Below are 22,412 nucleotides of genomic sequence, written 5' to 3'. Positions count from 1 at the left end.
GTTGGATCAGAAGTTTCTGAGTGAGTTTACTTTTGTAGTAGAGGATTGGGTTGGTTATTATGGAGGATAGGTCTAAGAATATCCTGAAGAGCTGGTTTGGTTATGGCAAATTTCTTTAGCATATGTATGTCATTAAAGTATTTAATTTCTCCATCATAAATGAAACTCAGTTTAGCTGGGTACAAGATCCAGGGTTGAAAGTTATTTTGCTTGAGGAGATTAAACGTTGATGACCACCCTCTTCTGGCTTGAAAAGTTTCAGCAGAGAGATCTGCAGTCATTCTAATGTTCTTCCCTTTGAAGTTAATAGATTTCTTTCGCCTGGCTGCTTTGAGAATTTTCTCCTTCATATTAACTTTAGTGAAGTTAATTATGATATGCCTGGGGGATGTCATATTGGGGTTGAGTCATGCTGGGGTTCTGAAGCTATCTGCTATCTGAATTTCAGGTTCTGTAGGCATGTCTGGAAAATTCTCTTTCATAATTTCATGCAGAAGGGCCTCTGCGCCCAGTGAGGCCACCTCATCTGTTTCAGGAATTCCTATGAGATGGATATTTGCCTTCTTCGAGTTATCCCAGAGCTCTCTGAAGAGTGATCCATTTTTGCTCTCCATTTCTCTTCCTCTTTGAGAGTTTGGGAGCATTCAAAGGCTTTATCTTCCATGCCAGAGATCCTCTCTTCTGCTTGGTCCATTCTGTTGCTAAGGGATTCTACTGTATTTTTCGTATCTTTGAGGGCTGCAAATTCTTGTTTCAGTGTGTCTAAGTCTTTGGTGATTTTGTCTTTAAATTTGTTAAATTCTTGAGACAGCTTTTGAATTTCTCCACTAATTCCTAATTCCATTTTGTTAATCTTGTTTGCCATCCAAATTCTGAATTCGATTTCTGACAACTCAGCCAGTTGTTTATGAGTGGGATCTTCATTTACATCTGCTGTATCTTTCCTTGGGGGGAGGGGGTTGATCTATTCTGGTTATTCATGTTACCAGAGTTTTTCTGCTGATTCTGCCCCATGATTGTTTTACTCCCTTTGATTTTCCTCTGGTGTTTTGTTGAGGACCCGTACAGTGCTGTGGCCTTAGAAACTGGGGCCCTGTTTGGTGTAGAGGGGCTAAGTGGTTCTGTCTTTTTTCTAGTGACCCTAGTGAAACAGTTACTCTGGGTTGAAGTCTCAGCTGTGGAGAAATACCAGCAATTAAGTCACCCCACCCACTGCAGGCAACAAATGGAAAATCAAACCTTCCTACAACCACACACCCAGGGCACCACCTGGATAGTCTCCAGGTGAGTTAGTTCAAAAGGTCCAAGTCAATTGTCTCAGTCAGCAGCTGCCTTGGGTGGGAGAGTTCAAGAGGTCCCTGGGAACTAGATCACAGGGGTCTGGTGACTGCTCTAAAATGGCTTGCTCCAGTGCTGTGTGGAGTCAGGAAGAGCCACCAGTAAATAGATCAGTTCGGGAAGATTGATGCCTCCTTCCCCACCTTGCAGCTCTGTCACACCCAGTCGCTGCTAGCCCCACAGGGCTGTGACCCAGTCAGTTGTGACCCAGGCAGTAAGCAGATACTCCAGGGGTTTGCACCTGCCTAAGTCACAGGGTAGTCTGTGTCTGCTCGACTAGGCCGCTATTCTCTGTCTTTATCCAGCAGGGGGTGTTGTGGCCTGTCAACCTTGGGCACTTGATGGAGGCTGGAGGTGTTCACTCAGTTCCAGCTCCACCCTTAGTTTATGTTACTGGGTGAAGGGAACAATCCTGTGGGAGTGTGTTTCTGACCTTGCCAGATTCCTCTGCAGAGGAGAGACTGATTTGAGTTCCCAGAACCTGTGCCTCAGGCCCTGTCTTTAGTCCTGCGGGTTTGTATTCACAGCACAATCAGTTGTTGGCTGTAGCCTCTTGGCCTCCTTTGTCTATAGGCTGGTGATCCCCTAAGGGCCAGGTGCGTCTTAGGCTCAGGAGAGCGGTCCTCTGGATCAGCCCCACCCTGGGAATTTCCCGGCTCTGCGGGTTTGTTTTCTAGTCCCCGTGTTCCACCCAGGTTGGTACCGTCTCAGGAAAACCCTTTACTCAAGGGGCCTGTGTTTCAGTCCCAGGTCTGTTCCATGGTGGTTGCCATCTGAGAAGATGTTCGGCCTCATCTGGTTGCCCAGGAAGACAGGAGGAGAGGCTATGGGATATCTGGGGGTGGGCCTTGTTATTGCTGAGGATGGCTGTTGCGCTGCACCTCGGGGCACCACCGCTCCAGTGTAATTCCCTCTCAGCCGACCATCGTCTTCTTGCTCCTTTTCTACAGAGTCAGCATTGGCCAGCTGCAGTCCAGGTCCTGTCTACACCTCTTGAGAGTTCACCCAAGAATCTGGACTCTTGGGGGGGCAGGTCTCCAGATCACGGAGTGAGAGTGGAGGGGAGTGCTAGGAGCTCAGAGTTGCAGGTCGTAACACCAAGCTCATGAGACCAAATGAACAAATAAACAGATACAAAGGTTACCAGGCACATGGGCCCATAGATACAGAGACAGACGGAGACACATAGACATACAGACAACAGCCACGACAACAACAATATAAGAACAACTGCAATAAAAATAGTGATAATCGTAAAATAATTGAAAGAAAGGAAAAAAAAGAGAGAAAAAAGTGGTGTTAGAAGGATTGTTAAATGAGAAGAAAGAAGAAATTAAAATTAGAAGACATAGAAATAAAAGATATATCTATATAAAAAGTAATAATAAAAAATTATTGAAATCTCCTCTAAGAAAATGGTGAGGAAAAAACAGACAAAAACAAAACAAACAAACAAAAACCCCCCACAGAAACCAAACCAAAACAAAACAAAACAAAAAAAAGCACCAACTACCAAAATATTCTTGTGTGTAGAAATATACCTATAAATATCTATATGTCTGCTGTAGGGATCAACTTTCATAGGAATATATTCATACTGCGATATACTTTCTGGACACCAGGTGGCATTGTGAGTGGTTCTGAGACTTATACCTGATTTACAGTTTATACCGTTACCATGGTAACCACCTTCCATGGCCGATCACCATTTTGGAGTTTCCATGAAAGATTGTCGCCTAAGAATTGTGCAACCACGGCTGTTCTTTTCCAGACAGCACTTGCGACCGACTTTCCCACTCAGTGCAGGTGTCCACGCTTCCTAAGTCCCTCCACTCTGTTCCCAGGTTCCCCTGCAAACTGGCGACTGCAATCGGCCATAAGGGGAGCGGTGCTGAGTTAGCGCTGTCATTGGCGGGCTCCCGGCTCTATCTCCTGTAGCTGGTTCCCGGGGTTTCAGCAGCCAAAGCCAGTCCGCAGCTTCAATAGCTTCGTGGCTCCAGAAGCCAAAGCTGAGGTCCTAGCCTTCAAGCCGGTTCCCATGGTTGGAGCTCTCAGGGGACTTATTTTGAGTTTTATGGATCAGAGTTTCCCTTTTGGATGGGCGCCCGTCAGTTCGCCACGCAGCCTGAACCACCAGCCCCCTCCAATGCCTGGGGGAAAGGTGCCCGCCCTTTTGGGTAGTTCAAAATGTCTGTTTCCCTGGGCAGGATCCCTTCCCTTCAATTGTCCAACAGTTTGCCCAGCTCCCCGTGGTTTCGAGTGGCTCTCCTTTCGGAAGCCTCCCTCAGTTCAGGATTAATTATTTGTCAATTGGATTTTGTCAGCATTTATAAGCTGCTGACCTCTGTAGGGGAGGGGCCTGCTGGCCAGCACGGCCAACCAGGGAAGAATCTCTACAACAGAGTCTGTGATTTTAAATTACCCCTCATATATAGCAAACTGCCAGTTCGCTGGGTGTCTCCAGCTGTCTGTTCACTCCAATAATCCACACAGAGGGAAGGTCCAGACCGCCTTTCCTCTCACCTGGTGGCTTGGGAGAGGTGGGCTACACATCCGTCCTGTCCACCATCATGCTCTGCCTTCCCTCAATCAATCTTTTCATAGGGAATGAACAGTGTAGTTAATGACCAAGTGTAAGTTTACTTAAGTGTACATTTTAGTTCTTTAAATGAGGAATTTTAGGGGTTTTAAAATTCCATTGTATATTGCCTGAAATTGAATTATGTTCCACCCTAATATTTCATGTTGTAAATGGTGAAATGAAGATGAAATAGGATCTATAGGGAGACTTTCAAAAGTCTACTAGTACGGAGAGAACTTCAGTGTGCTAAGTAGGTAAGGGGATGATCATCTTTTCTGTCTCAGACTTTGAAATTTAAATCAGATTTTTTTTCAGCAAGATTATTTAAAAGCCTAGATTCATACTTTCTGCATCACCAGAGAGTTATTATTGGAAATAATAACACCCTTGATTCTGCAATGTCAATTACAACTTTCCACTTCAGGGAGTCCCAGTGAATGAGTGTAGCTCTCCTGTAATGCGTCAACTCTATTATGAGAAACCAATCTCAGTAATGATTTATTATAAATAATAAATCTATTTATTATAGATTTTACTTTTTCATTTGTTCTTCCTTTCTCATGTCATGCTGGGAAAGGCATAGCCCCCAAAATTATTCTCCAATTTCTGCCAAATTATATCATTAACCAAATTCCATACCTAAGAATGAACTTTTTTTTGTATGGCCAAATCATTCTGCCCAGAACTGCCATATTATCATTTCCAAAATGATGCTTGATTCATTTAACTTACATGTTTAATGGGAAAAATATTATCTCTTTATATTCAAAGACCTCCATAATTTGATTTTTTACTTTATTATTATCTTTTACCAATGATTTCCCAAGCATCAAATGCTACATTACCCTTGAACATAATTTATAGTTATCCACTTGCCTTCCTATCTTGACTTTAGCCACTTTCTCATTATATCTCTGTTCCTGAAATGCTCTCCTCAACCTACCCAGATGAGCCCCCATGCCTCTATGGACTTCCCTCTAATTCCTCATCTGGCATTCATATTCACTGACAAAATGCACACAGGACTTTCCATCTAATCCAGTGGTTCAGAGATACAGGGGGCATTTGGCAGTATCTGGAGATATTTTCGGTTGTCATGCTTGGGAGGTGCTATTGGCATCTAGTGGAGAAGGTCAGAGAGGCCGTTGGATATTCCACAGTGTGCAGGGTGGTTCCCCACCACTAAGAAGCATCTGATGCCCAGTATCAACAGTGCTGCTGTGGGGAGATTTTAACCTAATTCAACCTGACTCCTCTATTTCAATCCTACTCCTAATTTTACTCCTATACATTTGTCTTCAATCATCTGTACTAGAGTATATTCCCCTAGAACACTAGGACCGTATCTTATGTACAATTTCATTTCTTCAAAAGCCTAGAACAATGTTTGGTACATGTGGGAACTCAGAAATACCAAAAAAAAAAAAAAAAAAAATACATGATATGGAATATCTGGAGCATCACTTAATAAAGAATAAATATATGAGAAGAAAATACCAATAAATCTACATTAAGCTCAATGTATTGTTTTCTTTGATGAATCTGATAATTCAGTGATCATTTGAGGATAGTTTAATAGTAAAAATCAACTAGCATTATTCTGGTAAAAAGAGAATTTATGAGTCATTGTATATTTATAATACTATGTAAATAAACAGAAAAACAGATATATTATGAACTTCATTGTGCTTTTATAACTGATTAAAAGTTCAAGGTTTGTGGAGCTAGTATACCTACCTTTAATAGAGTCACCTTCTATCTTTCCTATGTTGATTTTGTTGAGTTGTTGTTTTATACTGTGCTGCAAACAATTGATCTTTGCTTTATGCAGGTCTCTCAGCTGCTGTATGGTGAGTGTTGGTTAAATTAGCCCCAGTTTGTTTGCATTCTCTAACTGGAGCATCTAGCTGTTGGGCAAAATAAAACATTAAATTATCTTGCCAATTTGCTATAAATATTCAAAAACTATTGCCATTGGAATATATAAACCATATTTTAAGTTCCCTTATGAAATGAGCTGATGTGTTTTGCTTACTAATGAAATAGCTGTGTTTACATAATGTTCAACAGTCTCCCATATATGAAAAAAATGAAGGTAGCTTGAAGCTGCCTCCTCTAGAGGACAAGATTCAAGCTCTTCAGCCTGCCACGCATCGCCCTCCCAAACCTGTCCCCTACTTACCTTGCAGGCATATCTCTTTCATAAATATCCTGCTTTGGCTGAATTACTTTATCTATCCTTCCTTGAAAATGTCTCTCACCATGTCTAAGGTGAGTGTTTCCCTGTTCCCATAATTTTGGGAATTTGGAACAGCCCATTGATCCGTCATTTTTCAATGACAGGATTAACTTTCTCTTTTTATCCCTCTACCAACCCAACTTCCTCTTGAATGGCTGGTCACTCCACCCATCCATCTCAAGTTCCAACTTTTCCAAAAAGACTTCTCTCATCTCCCAAACCATACTTCTGCCTCCAAAATGTTAGCATCTATGCCACATAACTAACTTGTGTTGCCACGTTGTTGTCATTGTATTTGTGCATTTTTATTTTTCCTTTTCCTCCAGATTTTACAGTCTTAGAGACCATGATTGGCAGACATCTTTGAATTACACTTAGCACACTACCCTACACCTAGTAATTTGTTATTATGTAGTAGTTCAATACATGTTGAATGAGTTATGATTTTGCTTTAGAAGTAGAAAATAGTGTGACAACCTTGTTATAAACTATACAATGAAATTTGTTTTTCCAATAAATGTCAAGAAAAAATGAAGGGAAGATTATTATAGATACAATAACCAAATAACCAAATCATAATATGTTATAGACATAGTAACCAAAAGTGATGTGTAGACTTTATTCAGATTCTGATTCAAAAAAATTAATTGTAAAAGGATATCTTTGACACAATTAGAGAAATGTGTACTACGTATATGGAAGTATAATGGGTGAGGTGAAAGATCTATGGTATGATAACAAAGGCTTGCTTGTTGCATCATAAATAGTTCTTATCATTTAGAGATTCATGTTGAATAATTTTTAAATACCATGTTTGATATTTGCTTTAAAATATTCCAGTAAAAATATATGCGGGATAATAAAAACTTGGCAATTTTGGCATAATTACTGAAACAGAGTGAGGGGTGTATGGTGTTCATTATACTATACCCCTCTAGCTTAGAGTAGGTCTAAATATTTCCATAAAAAGCTTAAATATTTATAAAGTGATGTAGGAGAGCAATATTTTAGTCCTTCTTATAGTCAGAGAGTATTTGATCATTTGAAATATTAACTATAGGAGACTCTAAGGACTTGAATATATTTTATTTATTTATTTATTTTTTATTGTTAAATCATAGCTGTGTACATTTGTGCAATCAAGGGGTACAATGTGGTGGTATCATATACAATTTAAAATATTCTCATCAAACTGTTCAACGTAGCCTTCATGGCATTTTCTTAGTTATTGTATGTAGACATTTGTATTCTGCATTTAGTAGGTTTCACCTGTACCCATTCTAAGATGCACCATAGGTGTAGCCCCGTCCATTACCCTCCCTTCATCCTAACCTCCCCCTCCCTAGCCCTCCCTTGACCCTTTTCCCATATTCTTGTGCTATAGTTGGGTTATAGCCTTTGTATGAAAGCTATAAATTAGTATCATAGTAGGGCTGAGTGCACTGGATACTTTTTCTTCCATTTTGGGATGCTTTGCTAAGAAGAATAAATTGCTAAGTCATGGAAAAAGCCCAAGTGCCCATCGACCCACGAATGGACTTGGACTAGCAAATTGTGGTACATGTATGCCTTGGAATATTATGCAACCTTAAATAAAGATGGAGACTTTACCTCTTTCATGCTTACATGGATGGAGCTGAGACTTGAATAAATTTTTATTTTGCAATGTGTAACTCACCACCTAGAACAAATTCAAATGTGACAACAACATCCTGCTGATTGGATAATGTGCTCTAGCTGGTGTTGTCACAGAAGACTACTGAGTGCTTAGTGAGCCTGGCTTCTCACTCTTATCCAAGGATGCTATCTTTCTTATCCATAACTATCTGGCTTGAAGAAGGTTAGAGTCAACACAATAGATAGTCTCTGGCTCAAAATGACTTCCCCTCTTACCCAGAGAATGACCAAGAATGTAAAAAGCAATGAATATATTTTTTCTTGGGTAGGTGAACTGCATCCACTCATCCTCATTGCCATGGAACAAAAATAATGTGAAGAAAAATTGTCCATGAATAGACATATCAGGGATCAGGTGAGCTGAGGTGGAAATCGTGGACATGACCAAGTGGTAAACAGTAAAGAAAGATAGCAAAGACAGAAAACAAATTAGTGATCTGAACTTTAGATTTAATTACTGCCAAATCTTTCTCTCATAGTCGTTGCTACCTTTCAATGTTGTTGCCATGTTCCTAGACAAGTGCCTCATTATTACTTCTCCCGTTGATCCAAAGCTGCTCATGGTTATCTTCACTAGCATGCTCAAAACTATCCCCAAAGTTCATAAAATCTAAGTTATATTCTTGTGCCTGACATGGAAAAACAGCCTCCAGAGATGTCCTCTACCTTCCTGGCTTTCAACCACCATCTACCCTTCCTTCTGTTGTCAGAGGGCACCTCTGTTCTCCTGTGGATTACTTCAGTGACCTCTCTACTGGTCTTTTACTTCCAATACTTTCTCTCTAACATACACTATGGGGACTTTCAGGCTAGGCTTCCTAAAATATGGGGTATGACAATTAATTTTGCAAACTTATCCCAGAAAAACTGCTATATGCCTCATTGCTGAATATCCCTACGGTTATCTTCACAGTACCCCCCTGAGAAGCTGTGCACCTACACTAATGCAGAGTCTACTCCTCAAAGCAGTTTTGGAACTCTTTCTGGAATGGCCATCAAAGCTGACATCGTATTACCCTTGATGTCCTGATTGTCATAAAAATGTTTTCCTCTCAATATTTCCTTTAACTTTGGGTAAAGAAAAATAGTCATTGGGGGGCAATCAGGTGAGTAGGAAGGGAGGTTTTCCACGATAGTTATTTGTTCACTGGTTAAAAACTCTCTCACAGACGATGTCATATGAGCTGGTGCATTGTTGTGATGCAAGAGCCAAACCTTTCTCATGCCAAAATGTTCAGTTACAATTTTCCTGTTTTTCTATCAAGGTTTCCTTGGTCTGCTATACTCCTCACAGCTCATGATTTTAACTCACCATGTGATGAATATTTGCAATATTTTTGTCAGTTTGCTTGTCACTGGCTGCCCTGACCTCTCTTCATCAGTGACGCTTTCTGTCCCCTCAGAAAAATGTTTATCTTATTTGTACACTGCCATTTTCTTCAAGGCATCATTCCCTTCAACCTGGGCTAATGTGTCTGGTTTCCCTTCCACTCTTACCACGTTTGACAAGAAATTTAATGTCTGTTCATGGCTTTAATTCAAACTCTACCCTTCTCATGATGGCACACAAAAACACACACCAGCAACAATGAACACCACTCAATAAGACATGGCCATACAAGGGCAAGTTTGCAAACTCAGTTGTCAGACCTCAAATAGCACTTATTGTGCCAGTCACCAGGTCAAAAGCTTTCACTGGCTCACTGTTGCCTATCAAGTAAAGTCCATTCTTGTTCACTCAGTAATTCAGAGCTCACAAATCTGCCCAGAGGCTACATTCTCATTTTTTATGTGGTATAGGTGGTTTTTGTTATATTGACAAACTGTATCATGCTCAAGTCAGAACGTTCAGTGTGTCCATCACTGCAAAGGCATACTTTTTACTTCATAGGTGGATTTCTATCCCTCCCTCTTCTCCCCTCCTTGCTTCTTAGTATTCAGGGTCCATTGTACCACTTCATGACCACCTCTCTCTCGTTTAGCTCCATTTTGATCGTGAATTCCTTTAAGCACTTGAAACTATAGACCAACTGCACTAACTATAAACCAGCTGAACTAATTTCACTTACTTATAAATACTCTGTCCTTTTAGGTCTCCCCTCTCTATTCCTGTATTTAACGCGTATCTTCTAAATATTTCCACTCATGACATCCTCTGATTCGTCCTGTCATCATTCCTTAGCACGAAGACTTTCCTGGGTTTTGTCGGAATTAGCCTCTTTCTCTGTAAGATTCAAAGGCTCTTCATGTGTCTGTTGAATGTTTCTCTCATTGATGTTATAAGTGGTATAAGCTTCATTTCTCCAATTGACCGTAAGCTCTCTGAGAACACAACCATACATTTTTGTATCATCTTTCTATTTTTGGTACAGCCATCTGTGCTCAGGGTATGGTTAGTAAATACTGGTTACAGGGCCAATGGAAGGAATACTGAGGATTCTATGCACAGGTGGAGAATAAGGCAAAGCAGTGCTTTCAGAAATTGAAAACTTTATAGTGTTTCAGTTCTAGTTATGAAGTAAATTAACAACATTCTTTTAGGGCTGTGCTGGGCTTTGGGTTAAGTGTGTTCTTTGTATTCAAAATTCTATATTTTATAGATTAGGAAACAGACTTGGAGTAATTTGGTAACTTCTCTCTTCATGGTCTGAGATTCAAACCCATATATACCTGAAGTCAAACCTTGTCACTTTTTATTATAGTTTTAATGTGGCCGGGAAGCCCTAGGGCTTTGGGGACATACATTACGGGATCCATCAGGATATTAAAAAACAAAACAAAATGAAACACTAAAATGGATGATGTCCTCCCCTCCCCATTACTTCAATAACTGAAACTTTTCTTTTGTTTTATGCTGTGAATTTTTTCCTTTTTGCCTTGAATATTAGTAAGGTAGGACAGTCACTTTCTTCTCTGGCATATTTGTCACCGACTGTTTTCTACCTAAGGATGTCACAGGTGTAAATTATTTGCTTAGATACACTGAAATACATAGCTCTTCACTTACTGTACTAAGTTTTAAATAAAAATTAAAAGTTGCATTTAATTCCCTCAAAGAAGGCGTACCATGAGCCTATGTGCCTATTTAAAGAATGCCATCATATTCTAATACATATATTCTCACCTACTTTTGTAAATGTCTTCAAAACAACTTTGTAAGTCTCAAAAGAAAATAAATTTCATTCTTTGAGAGTCTAAATTACTACTTTCTCCAAAAATGGTTATTTCAAAAAATTTTTCCATTTTGAAAGGATGGGCCCATCATGAGGATACTTAAAATATACTTCTTTAATGCCAACTCCATAAAAGAATTCTTAAAATTATTTGGAAGATGCATGACTCCCAAGGCAACCTCTTAAAAGAAAGCTAATTTGAGTGTGTCAGTTCCGTTATGTGTGCATAAATATGTATGTATTTTTCTGATATGTGTACACATACACACACTGTGCTATACATCTAATATCAGAGTTTATATGCATTTACATACATGTACACATACACAGGAAATATGAAAATATTCTTATAGGAATATTCACATTAGAAATATTTCTATTTCCTTAGTTGTAGGTTATACAGAAATAGCAATATCAAGGTAGTTTTTTATATCAAAAATTTCAAAAAGATTTGAAAAGAGAATTTTTTTTCTGAGATTCAGAGAGACAAGAAAATTTTCAAGAAGGCAATATGGCATTCCAGTAATCCTTGGAGCTGTGGATAACCTATGGACCTTCCAGGTTAGTATTTCCAAAGCATTTCCTGGACTGCTATTCCCAGGAAATGATACTGTGTAAGGAAGGGGGAGGAAAGGAAATTGGTGGTTAAATGTTTTGGTTAAATAAGCTTCTTAAAGACTTATGGATCATGTTAAAGGCTCAGAGATATTTTTCTTGAGAAAAGTTGCTTAACTTTTCATTTCTAATAATTTCATAATGGATAATCTTTATTTTCTTTACATAACCTTTAAAACATCACCAATATCCAGCTTAAGTAAAACCACGACATTTAAGCTGATGATTGTGCTGGTGGTATGGATGGTCGTATGATAGCATAGCTCCTATTCGTTCAAAACAATTTAGGAAGACTTTTTCTGGAATGATAGAAGGAGTACTTCAAACTCATCCTAGGAAAAGTGCTTTGAAAGGACAGGGCAGAGCATTGGTGCATAGCTTTCCAAGGGGAATACTTTGAAGGTGACTATAGTGGTATTCAGCAATGAGGTATGTAGCACTTTTTCTGGGATAAGTTCGTAAACTTAATTGTTACACCTTGAATGTTCAGAAAAGTCCCTGAAGTTCCTTGGCTCCCACCACACCAATTTTAACCTCCAAGAAAAATACATTTCACTAACCTATGCAACCAGAAAAGGTTATATTTTGGCTTTCTTGTATCTATCAGGAAAGTATAGGTAGAAAATCTATACATATGGTATGTATATAAATATGTAACCTTTACCATTATTTTTATGATTCGAAGGGTAAAATAAGATTATTGACAATGATTGCAGGAGTGTTCATAAATAGTAAATGATTTTAATTATATGTTTACTGATAGAAAAATAATAAATTAGTGGGTAGGGATCTTCATACTTAGGTTTATAATTTTACTTGTTTTATATCTCCAAGGAGGGACCAACCTTAGTATTTTCACAAACAGATGTCAATATGTCAATAAAGCAAGGTGTTTATGTAAGTTAATATGTAATTATCTATAATTACATATAATTATAGATAATAATATAACATGAATACAGAACTCTAACATTTGCTAACCATTTCTCGCTGCCATCGAAATGAATTCTGTTCAGTTACTACTTGCCACACACAGGATTTTAAAAAGTCAATTGTAAGATGTATTCAATACATTTTTAAATTTCAAAATTTTGTTTTCAGAAATGATTTTTTCAGTGATGCTCACAATAAGTATCCAAAAATTGCGAATTATTTATATTTTATAGTAACGAGTTTTCATTACACGTGTAACAGGTCTTACAACCCATCTTGTTTCATAAGGAAACAGAGGATCCTGTGCCAACAGGTGTGCAGAGACCTCTGTGGATACTACGTTCTATTACTCAATTAGCCTCCACGATCTTTTATGCCTTCCATTTATTTGTATTTACTATGAAGTACTAATTAACTCTGATTCTACCCTAGTTAATCAATGCTGTGCTGTGGAGGTCACAGGCTTCTCTAATATTAGTTTTTCTTTTCCAAAGCCACATTGTGAATTATGAACAAGTATCTTAGTAAAAAAATACATGGAAGCAGTGATCCAACTCATGACATTCTCAGACTGCTCCCTTACATAAAAATCAAGCAAGAACAGCACTGAAATCACCAAGAATTGTGAGAAATTGAAAATCAGGCTCAGCACCTGTAGCTCAGTGTGTAGGGCACCAGCCACATACACTGAGCCTGGTGGGTTCAAGCCCGGCCCCGCCAGCTAAACAACAATGACAATTCCAACCAAAAAACAGCCGGGCCTTGTGGCAGGCACCTGTAGTCCCCACTACTTGGGAGGCTGAGGCAAGAGAATTGCTTAAGCCCAAGAGTTGAAGGTTGCTGTGAGCTGTGAATCCACAACACTCTACCAAAGGTGACATAGTGAGACTCTGTCTCAAAAAAAAAAAAAAGAATTGAAAATCATCACAGAAGTTATTCAGATTCAGATTTCATACAATGTAACCTAAAATGCCATTTTTCCTTTATTTTGAATTTCTTTGGAAAAGCAAAACCAAATTAACAATATTATAAGCAACTTTAAACTATCCCTCAGTATTATGCTATCTTGAGTTTTTATGGAACCTTTCTAATTGTATGGAGTATTTCCGTGTTATTCCATTCTCTCTCTGCATAGTCCCTGTGCTACAATACACCAAGCCCAATGCCTCCATGTCTTTATTTAGGGTAAGACAAGAATCTAACTTCAGATTGAGAAGGAGGAAGTGATAGTAAGGACTACCATAACCATGAAAACGAAAGATGCCTTAACTTCCCCCGCCACCTGAAGTCTCCCACCACCACTTACCGTCATGGCTCTTTTCTGTACCCGTTCTAACATGACCAGATTGCTCCTTCAGTCACACGTTTATTCCGTCATTCCCGAAATGTTTAGCACTGTATGTCAGGTGCTTCCCTCGATCCCTGGAATTTAGACATGAACACATGTTTTGCCTTCAAGGAAAGCATTATGTGGAGATAGACTAATAATCAGATACTCTCAAAACTATGTGGTAAAGCAATTATATAGAAAAACCCCAGGTGCAGAGAAGAGTTGGGGTGAAGGAGACAGGGTTCTATCTTAAAGGAACCAATAATGTTGCCTCAATGAAAGAAAAGGAAGTAGGAATTGACCAAGTGGTTAAATTTGCATGTTTTTCCTCTTTACCAGATATCAAATTTTATAGCTCTTCAGATTTAGTCCTGGGCCCTCCTGCTGTATTTCTAGACACTTCTCCTGAAGTAGTATTGTTGCTTCTCATGGCTTTAATGCCATCTCTATGCTTATTACTTCCTGATACACAAAACTTTTCTTTGAGTTTCTTTTGGGATTTGAGGGATTTTGTGTTGATCAAATAAAAAGATATGACCACAAGGTGCCAGGACCACACACAAGCTTTATTGGGCTACTTTGAAAGGCTCCATTTGGGAGGAAGACCAGAGGTGAAGGGTCAGGGTCAGTACTAGGATGACGAGGAGGGAGAGAGAACTCGTGGGAGAGAGGGGAGCCATGTGCCCAGGCAATGTTGGTCAGTAGCATGATGGGGGACGGGTAAGGCATCTGGGTAAAAGAACTCTAAACAGCAGTGGCAGCTTGAGTCTTTACGAACCACAGGGTTTATCTATTGCTAGCAGATGTGGGGTGAAGGTTGGCGGGGTATGAAAAACAGGAAGATTTTAAATAACTAACAATCTGCTTGCATAGCCAGTTTGAGAAACTGAACGTATGTGCAAACATTTGATTTTTCTTCCCTGGTGGGCTCAGCCTGCAGTAAAGATAGAAACAACCTAGGGGCCAGTACGCAGAGGCTATCTTTGGCTCTTCTGTGTAACAGCTTCACATCAGTATAATCAAATGCCTATTTAACATCTCCAGTGGGGTGTCCTATAAATGTCATGTAATTTACTGGATCTGGACAGAACTCCTGGTACTTCTTCTGTTTCTTCTTCTCAGTTAGTAGAACTATCATCTAATACTTGAGCAGAAACTTAAGGGTCATACATGGTTCCTCACATCCCAATCTAATCCATCATGGATTTCTGTCATTTGTACCTCCTGATCCTCTCTCATAGTCACTTCTCCACAGCTGCATTGCCAACATTCGAGTCTGAGCTGCTAATATATGTCAATATTCTGCTAGGTTGTCTTCTTGTTTTATTTATGTGACCTTCCCATTGGTTCTCCATACCACAAACAGTGTCATCTTTTGAAACATAGATCACACTAGCTCCTCAGTGCAATACTTTACAAGAATCCCCTGTTACACGTGAGCATTTCCAAATCAGAAAACTCTGCAGGATCCAGCCTAGCTCTTCTCATGCAATTCTCCCCATTGCTGGTCAGTGTCCAGCTACAGACTCAGTGACCTGTTTGTGTTCTTTCCCTCACCAAAGCCTCTGCTGTTCCGTCTGCCTGCAATGTGCTCCTCTCTCTGCAATTTGAATGGTTTGTTCCTGAGGCTATTTTTTAGTTGGCATGTCTAATATTTATCCTCCCCACTGCTCACCTGCATGACTCTATCTCAGACTTTCCATTTATTTCTGGCATAACAATGATCTAAATTCATAATTGAAATTATTATGTGTTTTTGTACATTGCTCCAAACCTTCTTTAGAATCTAGGCTCCACGAAAGGAGAGACTTTGTCTGTTATATTAACTGCCCTTTTTTTTTTTTTTTTTTTTAAATAAAGATATCTAGTATAGTGCCTGGCACATAACAGAATCTAACTAAATATTTGTTAAGTGAAATACATGCATACATTTGTAAAGAATAAATAAACACATAAGGGCATAGTCTCTTTTCATAAGAGCTAAAGATGTCACTCTATTATGCTGTACAGTGGAACAATACGAACACTAAATAATGCTTTTTTTGATGAGGAAAAGGAATTCAAACAACTATGGGGAATATGAACAGCCTTTGAATGAATACCTTTGAACATCAAATCTTTGAATTAAATCAAATGAGATTCTATGGCAAGGCAGGGGGTCTCCTAGAAAAGTAGACTGTCATCAGATTTTCTCCAAATTTTTTAGATCAAAGAAGATAAAACAAGGATAATCTTCATCATTAGTTGTTTAAAAGATATGTGAAGAAATATTTTCTATCAAGGGTAAGAATTTTAAAAAGCTGTTTATCAAGAGGATATAACAATATGTGAGAATCCTTTCTGCTGTGTCTTTTTTCTTTTCTAACACATCTATGGTAATTACGCATTTTCACATTTTTTTTATTATCAAATCATAGCTGTGTACATTAATGTGATCATGGGGCACCATACACTGGTTTTATAGACCGTTTGACACATTTTCATCACACTGGTTAACATAGCCTCTCTGGCATTTTCTTAGTTGTTGTGTTAAGACATTTACATTCTACATTTACTAAGTTTCACATATACCCTTGTAAGATGCACCGCAGGTGTAATCCCACCAATCACCTTCCCTCCGCCCATCCTCCCCCCTCCCTCCCCTCCCTTTTCCCCTTCCCCCTGTTCTTGGGTTATAACTGGGTTATAGCCTTCATGTGAAAGCCATAAATTAGTTTCATAGTAGGGCTGAGTACATTGGATACTTTTTCTTCCATTTTTGAGATCCTTTACTTATGTGTGCATTCTCCCTCTGCCTTTTTTCCTTTCTCAGTCTTAACGGAAATGTATCCATTCTGAATCAAACCTGCCTTAATCTGGAGATAGTGGCAAAAATAATAATACAAAGAATAAGAATATCATTGGTGGCCATTTGTTCCCCCAGGTGCCAGGCATTATTATTAGGGCTTTACATGCTCTAACTAATTGAATCCTAAAAACAAGCCCTATGAGTTAGGTACAGGTTGAGTGTCCCTTATCCAAAATGCTTGGGACCAGAAGAATTTTGTATCTTATACTTTTTTTGGATTTTGGAATATTTGCATATACACGATGAGATATCTTGGGTTTGGAACCGAAGTCTAAACAAGAAATTTACTCTCTACACATAGCCTGAAGGCAATTTTATTTTTCCCTCGGGAGCTCTGAATAAACTGCGTTGTACACCTGCATGTGGACCGCAGACTCCCACATGAGGTCAGGTGTGAACCTCTCCATTTATGGTGTCCTGTGGGTGCTCAAAAAGTTTTTCACTTTGGAGCATTCTGGATTTGGGATTTTTGAATTAGGGACGCCCATCTTGTATACTATTGTGATCTCCATTTTATAGATGAGGAAACAGGAGCAAAGTAAGGTTACATAACTTGACTATGATCTCATAGCTAGAAAACAGTGGAACTGGGGATCTGAAGTAGGCAGTCTGGCTCACAGTCTTGGGTGTTAATCACTATGCTCTACCGGATATTTCTGTCATTATTCCCCACTCTTTCTTTTTAGTCATCAGAATTTTCTATTTGAAAGATATCAGGATTGTGCTGATTAAAGAGAATTGACGCTTTTCTTGTCTACGTTTCTAGTTTCCTCCTCTTTCCACCTTTCGTTCAGTAAAAACTTAAGATCTGACGTAATTAATGATTGGAAAATATTCTTTGCTTTCACAAATTCATTCATTCACCTTGTACATATGCAATGAATATTTACGAGTACACCATATTCATGAGTACGTACTATGTGTCAGGACCTTGGGAGGCTTGGGAGTTCCTTGGTGAAACAAGTCAAGAGGAAAATCTGTGGCGGAAAAGAGGAAATGGAAACGTGAAGTTCACACATGACGCACACTCAGACAGGAGGTGTTTTGTGGATATATTTCATATACACACACACATACACTTTCCTATATGTTTACAATTCATAAATTTAAACTTTATGTGCTTATTCTATATACACTTTACATATGTACATAATTACAAATTATTACAAGTGCTGGGTAGGAAATGAACAGAGAATCAATCATTGACAAGAACTGTTGGAAGAGCAATAATGATTCTTGGGGAAAACAGTAGATTGGGGACATTCCTGAACTCAAAAGTGGCAGGGGTGGTCTTGAAGTCCCAGTGGGGCCCAGCGTAGCTCACAGTATCTCTAGTCTGGAACAAAGGAACCAACCAGAGCTATGTCCTGTGTGGATGACCTAATGCCCGTGGCTCTAGCTGCAAAGTACGCCAACCAATGTGTTCATTTGACAAGGAACTAAAAATATCAGCATAGATATCAGTGAACCGTAGAAGACATTTAGTTTGCAGGCCCATGTTGTGAACCTGCTGTGAAGAGATATAAAAGAAAAAGTACCTTTGACTGCAGAGCTATGCGTCTAATTGGGTAGAATAAACAGATGCATGAGAAAAGACACTGGAGGCAACGGACCAAAGTGTGCAAAGAGAGCTATTATAAACGGAATAAACAGAGCGTGGCTGAGCACATCCTTTTTAAAGGAAGTGAATTAGAGACATGGCATTTACTTAATTGATGGTGGAGGCAGTGAGAATATATTTAGATGGACATGGAAAATAAGTGCTTAAATTTAGGAAGACGAACACAAAAAGAAAATGCAGCTTCTAGTGAAGAAGAATGTAAACAAGGAAAAAGATCTGGAAAGCTCTGCCCAAACTTATTGACGTGTCACTGTCCCCTTTGTGTCCGTTTCCCTATGTATCAATGTTGTTCAACAAAGATACGGTACTGTCACCAGCAGGGTGCCAACGCCAGGCGTCGTCTCGTGAAATAACCAGTCTGTTACTACTATGTTCTTAAGATACGTAGTAGTAAAAATATGGAAGGATAAAAACCTTCCATTCAAAGGATGCTAATATTAATTTCTGTCCAATATGAGAGGTTTTAGAATGGTTCTAAATGATTTGGAAACACTTTAATAAATGCATTTTGAATGATTCCTAAGGACAAAAGTAGCCAGTCGACACTCTGGGACTGCAAAGAGGAAGCCTGGTCTTTTCTTCAAGTTTGACGTGAAGCACAGACAGAGGTGAACATGTCACTTCATAAAACACACTATGGAGGCACAAACCGGCTGCAAGCAATGTCATTCAGGCCATGAGTGGGAGAGTATAGGGAACGATCCTGGAAAGATGGTTATTTGGTTGAGAAATTATAACACAACAAAAGAAAATAAAAGGGAGAGATAATTTCAGGCAGAAGGACAATGTAATAGCCTAGGTGTACAAAAAATGTGGACAAATTTACAAAACATTAATTTTTAGCAAATCAGCATGAACGCATGCTTCAATCTTCAAAGTCCAAAGTAATTGTAACAAATATATGGAATGCACAATCCTAGTCTGACACTTTTTGGATTAAGACTGTGTTTATAAAACGAACTTAAGCTTTTAAGAAATGAAATTGGTTTGTGGCCCAAATTTCCTTCCTTAAAAAAGAAAGCAGAGGAATGGAAGTTCAGAATAATAAGAAGCAGCAGGTCCATATTCCAGTCCTGTCCTTCAGGTATGCAGAAAGGGATCAGGAGACTCTGCCAGCCTTTGTAACTTACTAGGGAAGACACTAGGATTTGATAGACCAACCACCTGTTAACCGGCTCCCTGCAGTTGGAGGGATGTGGCCTGAGGAAGGCAAACAGGCTAAGTTAATAATCAAGGCAATGGGTGAGTGTCTTGTGTCAGTCACTAAGATTTTGTTTTTTAGCAGAAACAAAATCTCTCTGCCAATATCTCAGGGATGTGGAGCAGAACAGCTCAAGGTAGAATCATTAGCTAAGTAAAGGAAGAGAGGTGCAGAGGGGCAGTGAGTTTAGGGGTTTATGCACCAGATGGTCTCTGAGAACCACACTTCCGATGGTGTTGCTTGCTCACAAATTCAGTGCGGGCAAACATCCTTTGTCAGTCTCTCGGATCAATCAAGGTTCAATGAAGAAAACAATATTCACTTGGAAGAATGAAATGAAAGCATTCTAATGAAGGGAACTGGTTAAAGGAGGAAAGAGATGATGAAAAAGACAGAAAAGCCGACCAGAAAGGAGCAAAGTGACTCAGAAATTCCCAAGAGGAGCAAGGTTGCCTGCTGCGAACTTGAGTTGTGAGAGGCGAGTGCGGAAGAGACAGAGCAGCTGCTGAAGAGGCAGGAGGTGAGGTGAGCATTGGGAGAGATATCTGGTTTCTCCCTTCTTCCCAGTCTCAAGTCTCCTGCCAGAGTCCCCACGGCCTAGTCCCAACAAAGCAGCCGAGACAGCTCTCTGGGAAAGATCTCCCTCCCCGCATTGAGGCAGAGGAAGGGCAAAGAATGGATTCAAGAGCAAACCGGCCCAGCAACAGCACAAAACCCAATGAAGAGAGTGTAAGTTATAGAAATCATAGGACCATTGCACTGGAAAAAGAAAGACTGAGCTCCAAAGGCTGGCTTCTCAGAAGGTGTTAGAAAAAGATCTTTCAGACGTGCCTCCCATCTTTTCTCTTCACTTGACCAGAGTGGGAATAGGAAATGGGAAATTCTGCACGCGCAGTCAAAAAATGACTTTTCATTCAGATAGAAATGCTCATCAGAGAAGACAAACTGATTTCTTTTCCTCTAAAAGAAATTATATGTTAACATCCTATTTTGTGAAACAGCCTACGTGTAAGATTTTGTGTGTTAGGCAAGCACATTTTACACAACCAGCAAAGGCTTATTTTCTGTAATTACCACACTGGCCTGACACCGAGATGTGAGGTTTCGTTCAAGTCTTTGTACATGTAGTGACCTGAGGTGTTTTGATAAATGCCATTGCCTAAAACTATTCCGTAGGAATTTGGGCGCCATCTGTGTTTGTTTCTGCAGGAGCCGTAACTGCCTGGAGAAAATCTGCTGCTCGTTTCAGAGATGCTGCGGTATAAACAACACTCGAGATGATGCCTTTACGTAATTATCCCACCTTTCATTTACATAGTGCTTTATTCATTTCAAAGTGAGTTGATGTGCTTTCATTTAACAGATCTTTACAAAACTCGTGGAAGTGGGGTATGGGCTTCTCAGAGATATAAAAGCTTACCCAGGAAAATAACACTGAAATTAGGCAGTCTTCCGGAAGACTGTAGAAAACCACAGTAGCGTCATCTGCTGATGGCGATGGAATATAGTTACTGAGCCCATTCTCTGTGGCAGGCACTCTTTTGAGTATATCACATATATTAACAAATTTAATCATAAAACAAGTCTATGGGGTTCTCCTCTTAGGGATAAGAAGACAAAAGGACAGGGAAAGTGAACTGACAACTAAAAAAAGATTTGAGGCTGGGCTCTAACAAAATAGCTTCTCTCAAGCTGTGTCTTCTTTAAATATTTACTCAGCAAGCAATTTTCCTAACTATGGAAACATATTTACGTTGGATCTGTTTTTTTTTTCTTTTAAAATGTATGTGTAACTCACGAACCTGCTGGCAAACTGGCTCACTGGTTCTCTGTTAAAAGAAAAAAAATTCCCTGATTTGTAGCATTTTCCAATTTCAAGGATATAAACTGACTCACTGGTGTGCTCCTGAAGCCACTGAAGGGAAGCCACGGAAGTCTAGATGAGGAAAGCTGTGCACAGTTGGATCTCGTCAGCTAGTAAGAAGTGGCCCAGCAACACAACCAGCTGATTAAAATTGCTATTGTATTCAAGTTGAAACATGTCCCCTGGATATGATGGTGAAAGTCTATTCTTGAGATATTCCTAAATAGGAATTCATTTGATTTTCAGTTGTTTTGTGCAACTCAGTATGACTTAAATTGTTTTACATATGTTCTTGTTCAATTACTGCTTCTAAAGAATTATGTAATCATGTAACTTTGGGATTGTTTTTCCTCGATGATAATCAGGCTTATCTAGGGGAAGGCATTCACGTAGCACCTGAAGAAAGAAGCAGGGAGGCTGCAAAATTGCAACTACTAAGAGGGGCCGGTACGTAGATCACAGGCTTCCTGAATTGTGACAAAAGCTTCTCCCCAAGCTTCATTTTCTGGATCTTACCTGCCCCTTTTCTAATACAAAAAAGATGGTTGTTTTTATTTTTTTTCCATTTGAGACCGTCTCACTCTGTTGCCAGGGCTAGAGTGCCATGGCCTCAAGCCCAACTCCGGGCAACCTCAAACTCTGTGGTCAAGCAATCCTCTTGCCTCAGATTTGCTGAGACTACAGGCGTGCACCACCATGCCCAAGTAATATTTCTATTTTTCTTACAAACAGGAGTCTCTCTCTTGCTCAGGCTGGTCTGGAACTCATGACCTCAAGCGATCGTCCTGTTACAGGCCTGAACCATCACACCCAGCCAGTGGCAGTTTTTATCATCAAAGCTGTCTCACATTAAAATTGTTTTACAGACACATTTCCACCCACAACTAAGCATTCTTGACGCCCTTCCCTCTCCCCTTTATCCTTGAAAACAGAATGTTAATATCAAAACTTTCTGTCATCAGCTCACCACATTCTTTTCTCATTTGCGTTTT

The 22,412-nt window shown here is 39.4% G+C and overlaps 1 long non-coding RNA gene across 1 annotated transcript in view; it reads right to left on the bottom strand.

Moving 5' to 3' along the window:
• LOC128594625 (uncharacterized) overlaps nt 1–16,241 on the bottom strand; it is a 29,456-nt gene extending 13,215 nt beyond the window's left edge. Inside the window, exons 1-2 of the long non-coding RNA XR_008382613.1 lie at nt 13,863–16,241; nt 5,657–5,826 (exon numbers count right to left, since the gene is read on the bottom strand). This is a non-coding gene — a long non-coding RNA (uncharacterized LOC128594625). The remainder of the gene's footprint in view (nt 1–5,656; nt 5,827–13,862) is intronic.
• Between the last annotated feature and the right edge of the window lie 6,171 nt (nt 16,242–22,412).

The sequence above is a fragment of the Nycticebus coucang genome, chromosome 9 (genome assembly GCF_027406575.1).
Source record: "Nycticebus coucang isolate mNycCou1 chromosome 9, mNycCou1.pri, whole genome shotgun sequence".
NCBI lineage: Eukaryota > Metazoa > Chordata > Mammalia > Primates > Lorisidae > Nycticebus > Nycticebus coucang.
The sequence above is the reverse complement of the archived record's forward strand: the minus strand, read 5'-3'. Positions and strand labels throughout refer to the sequence as shown.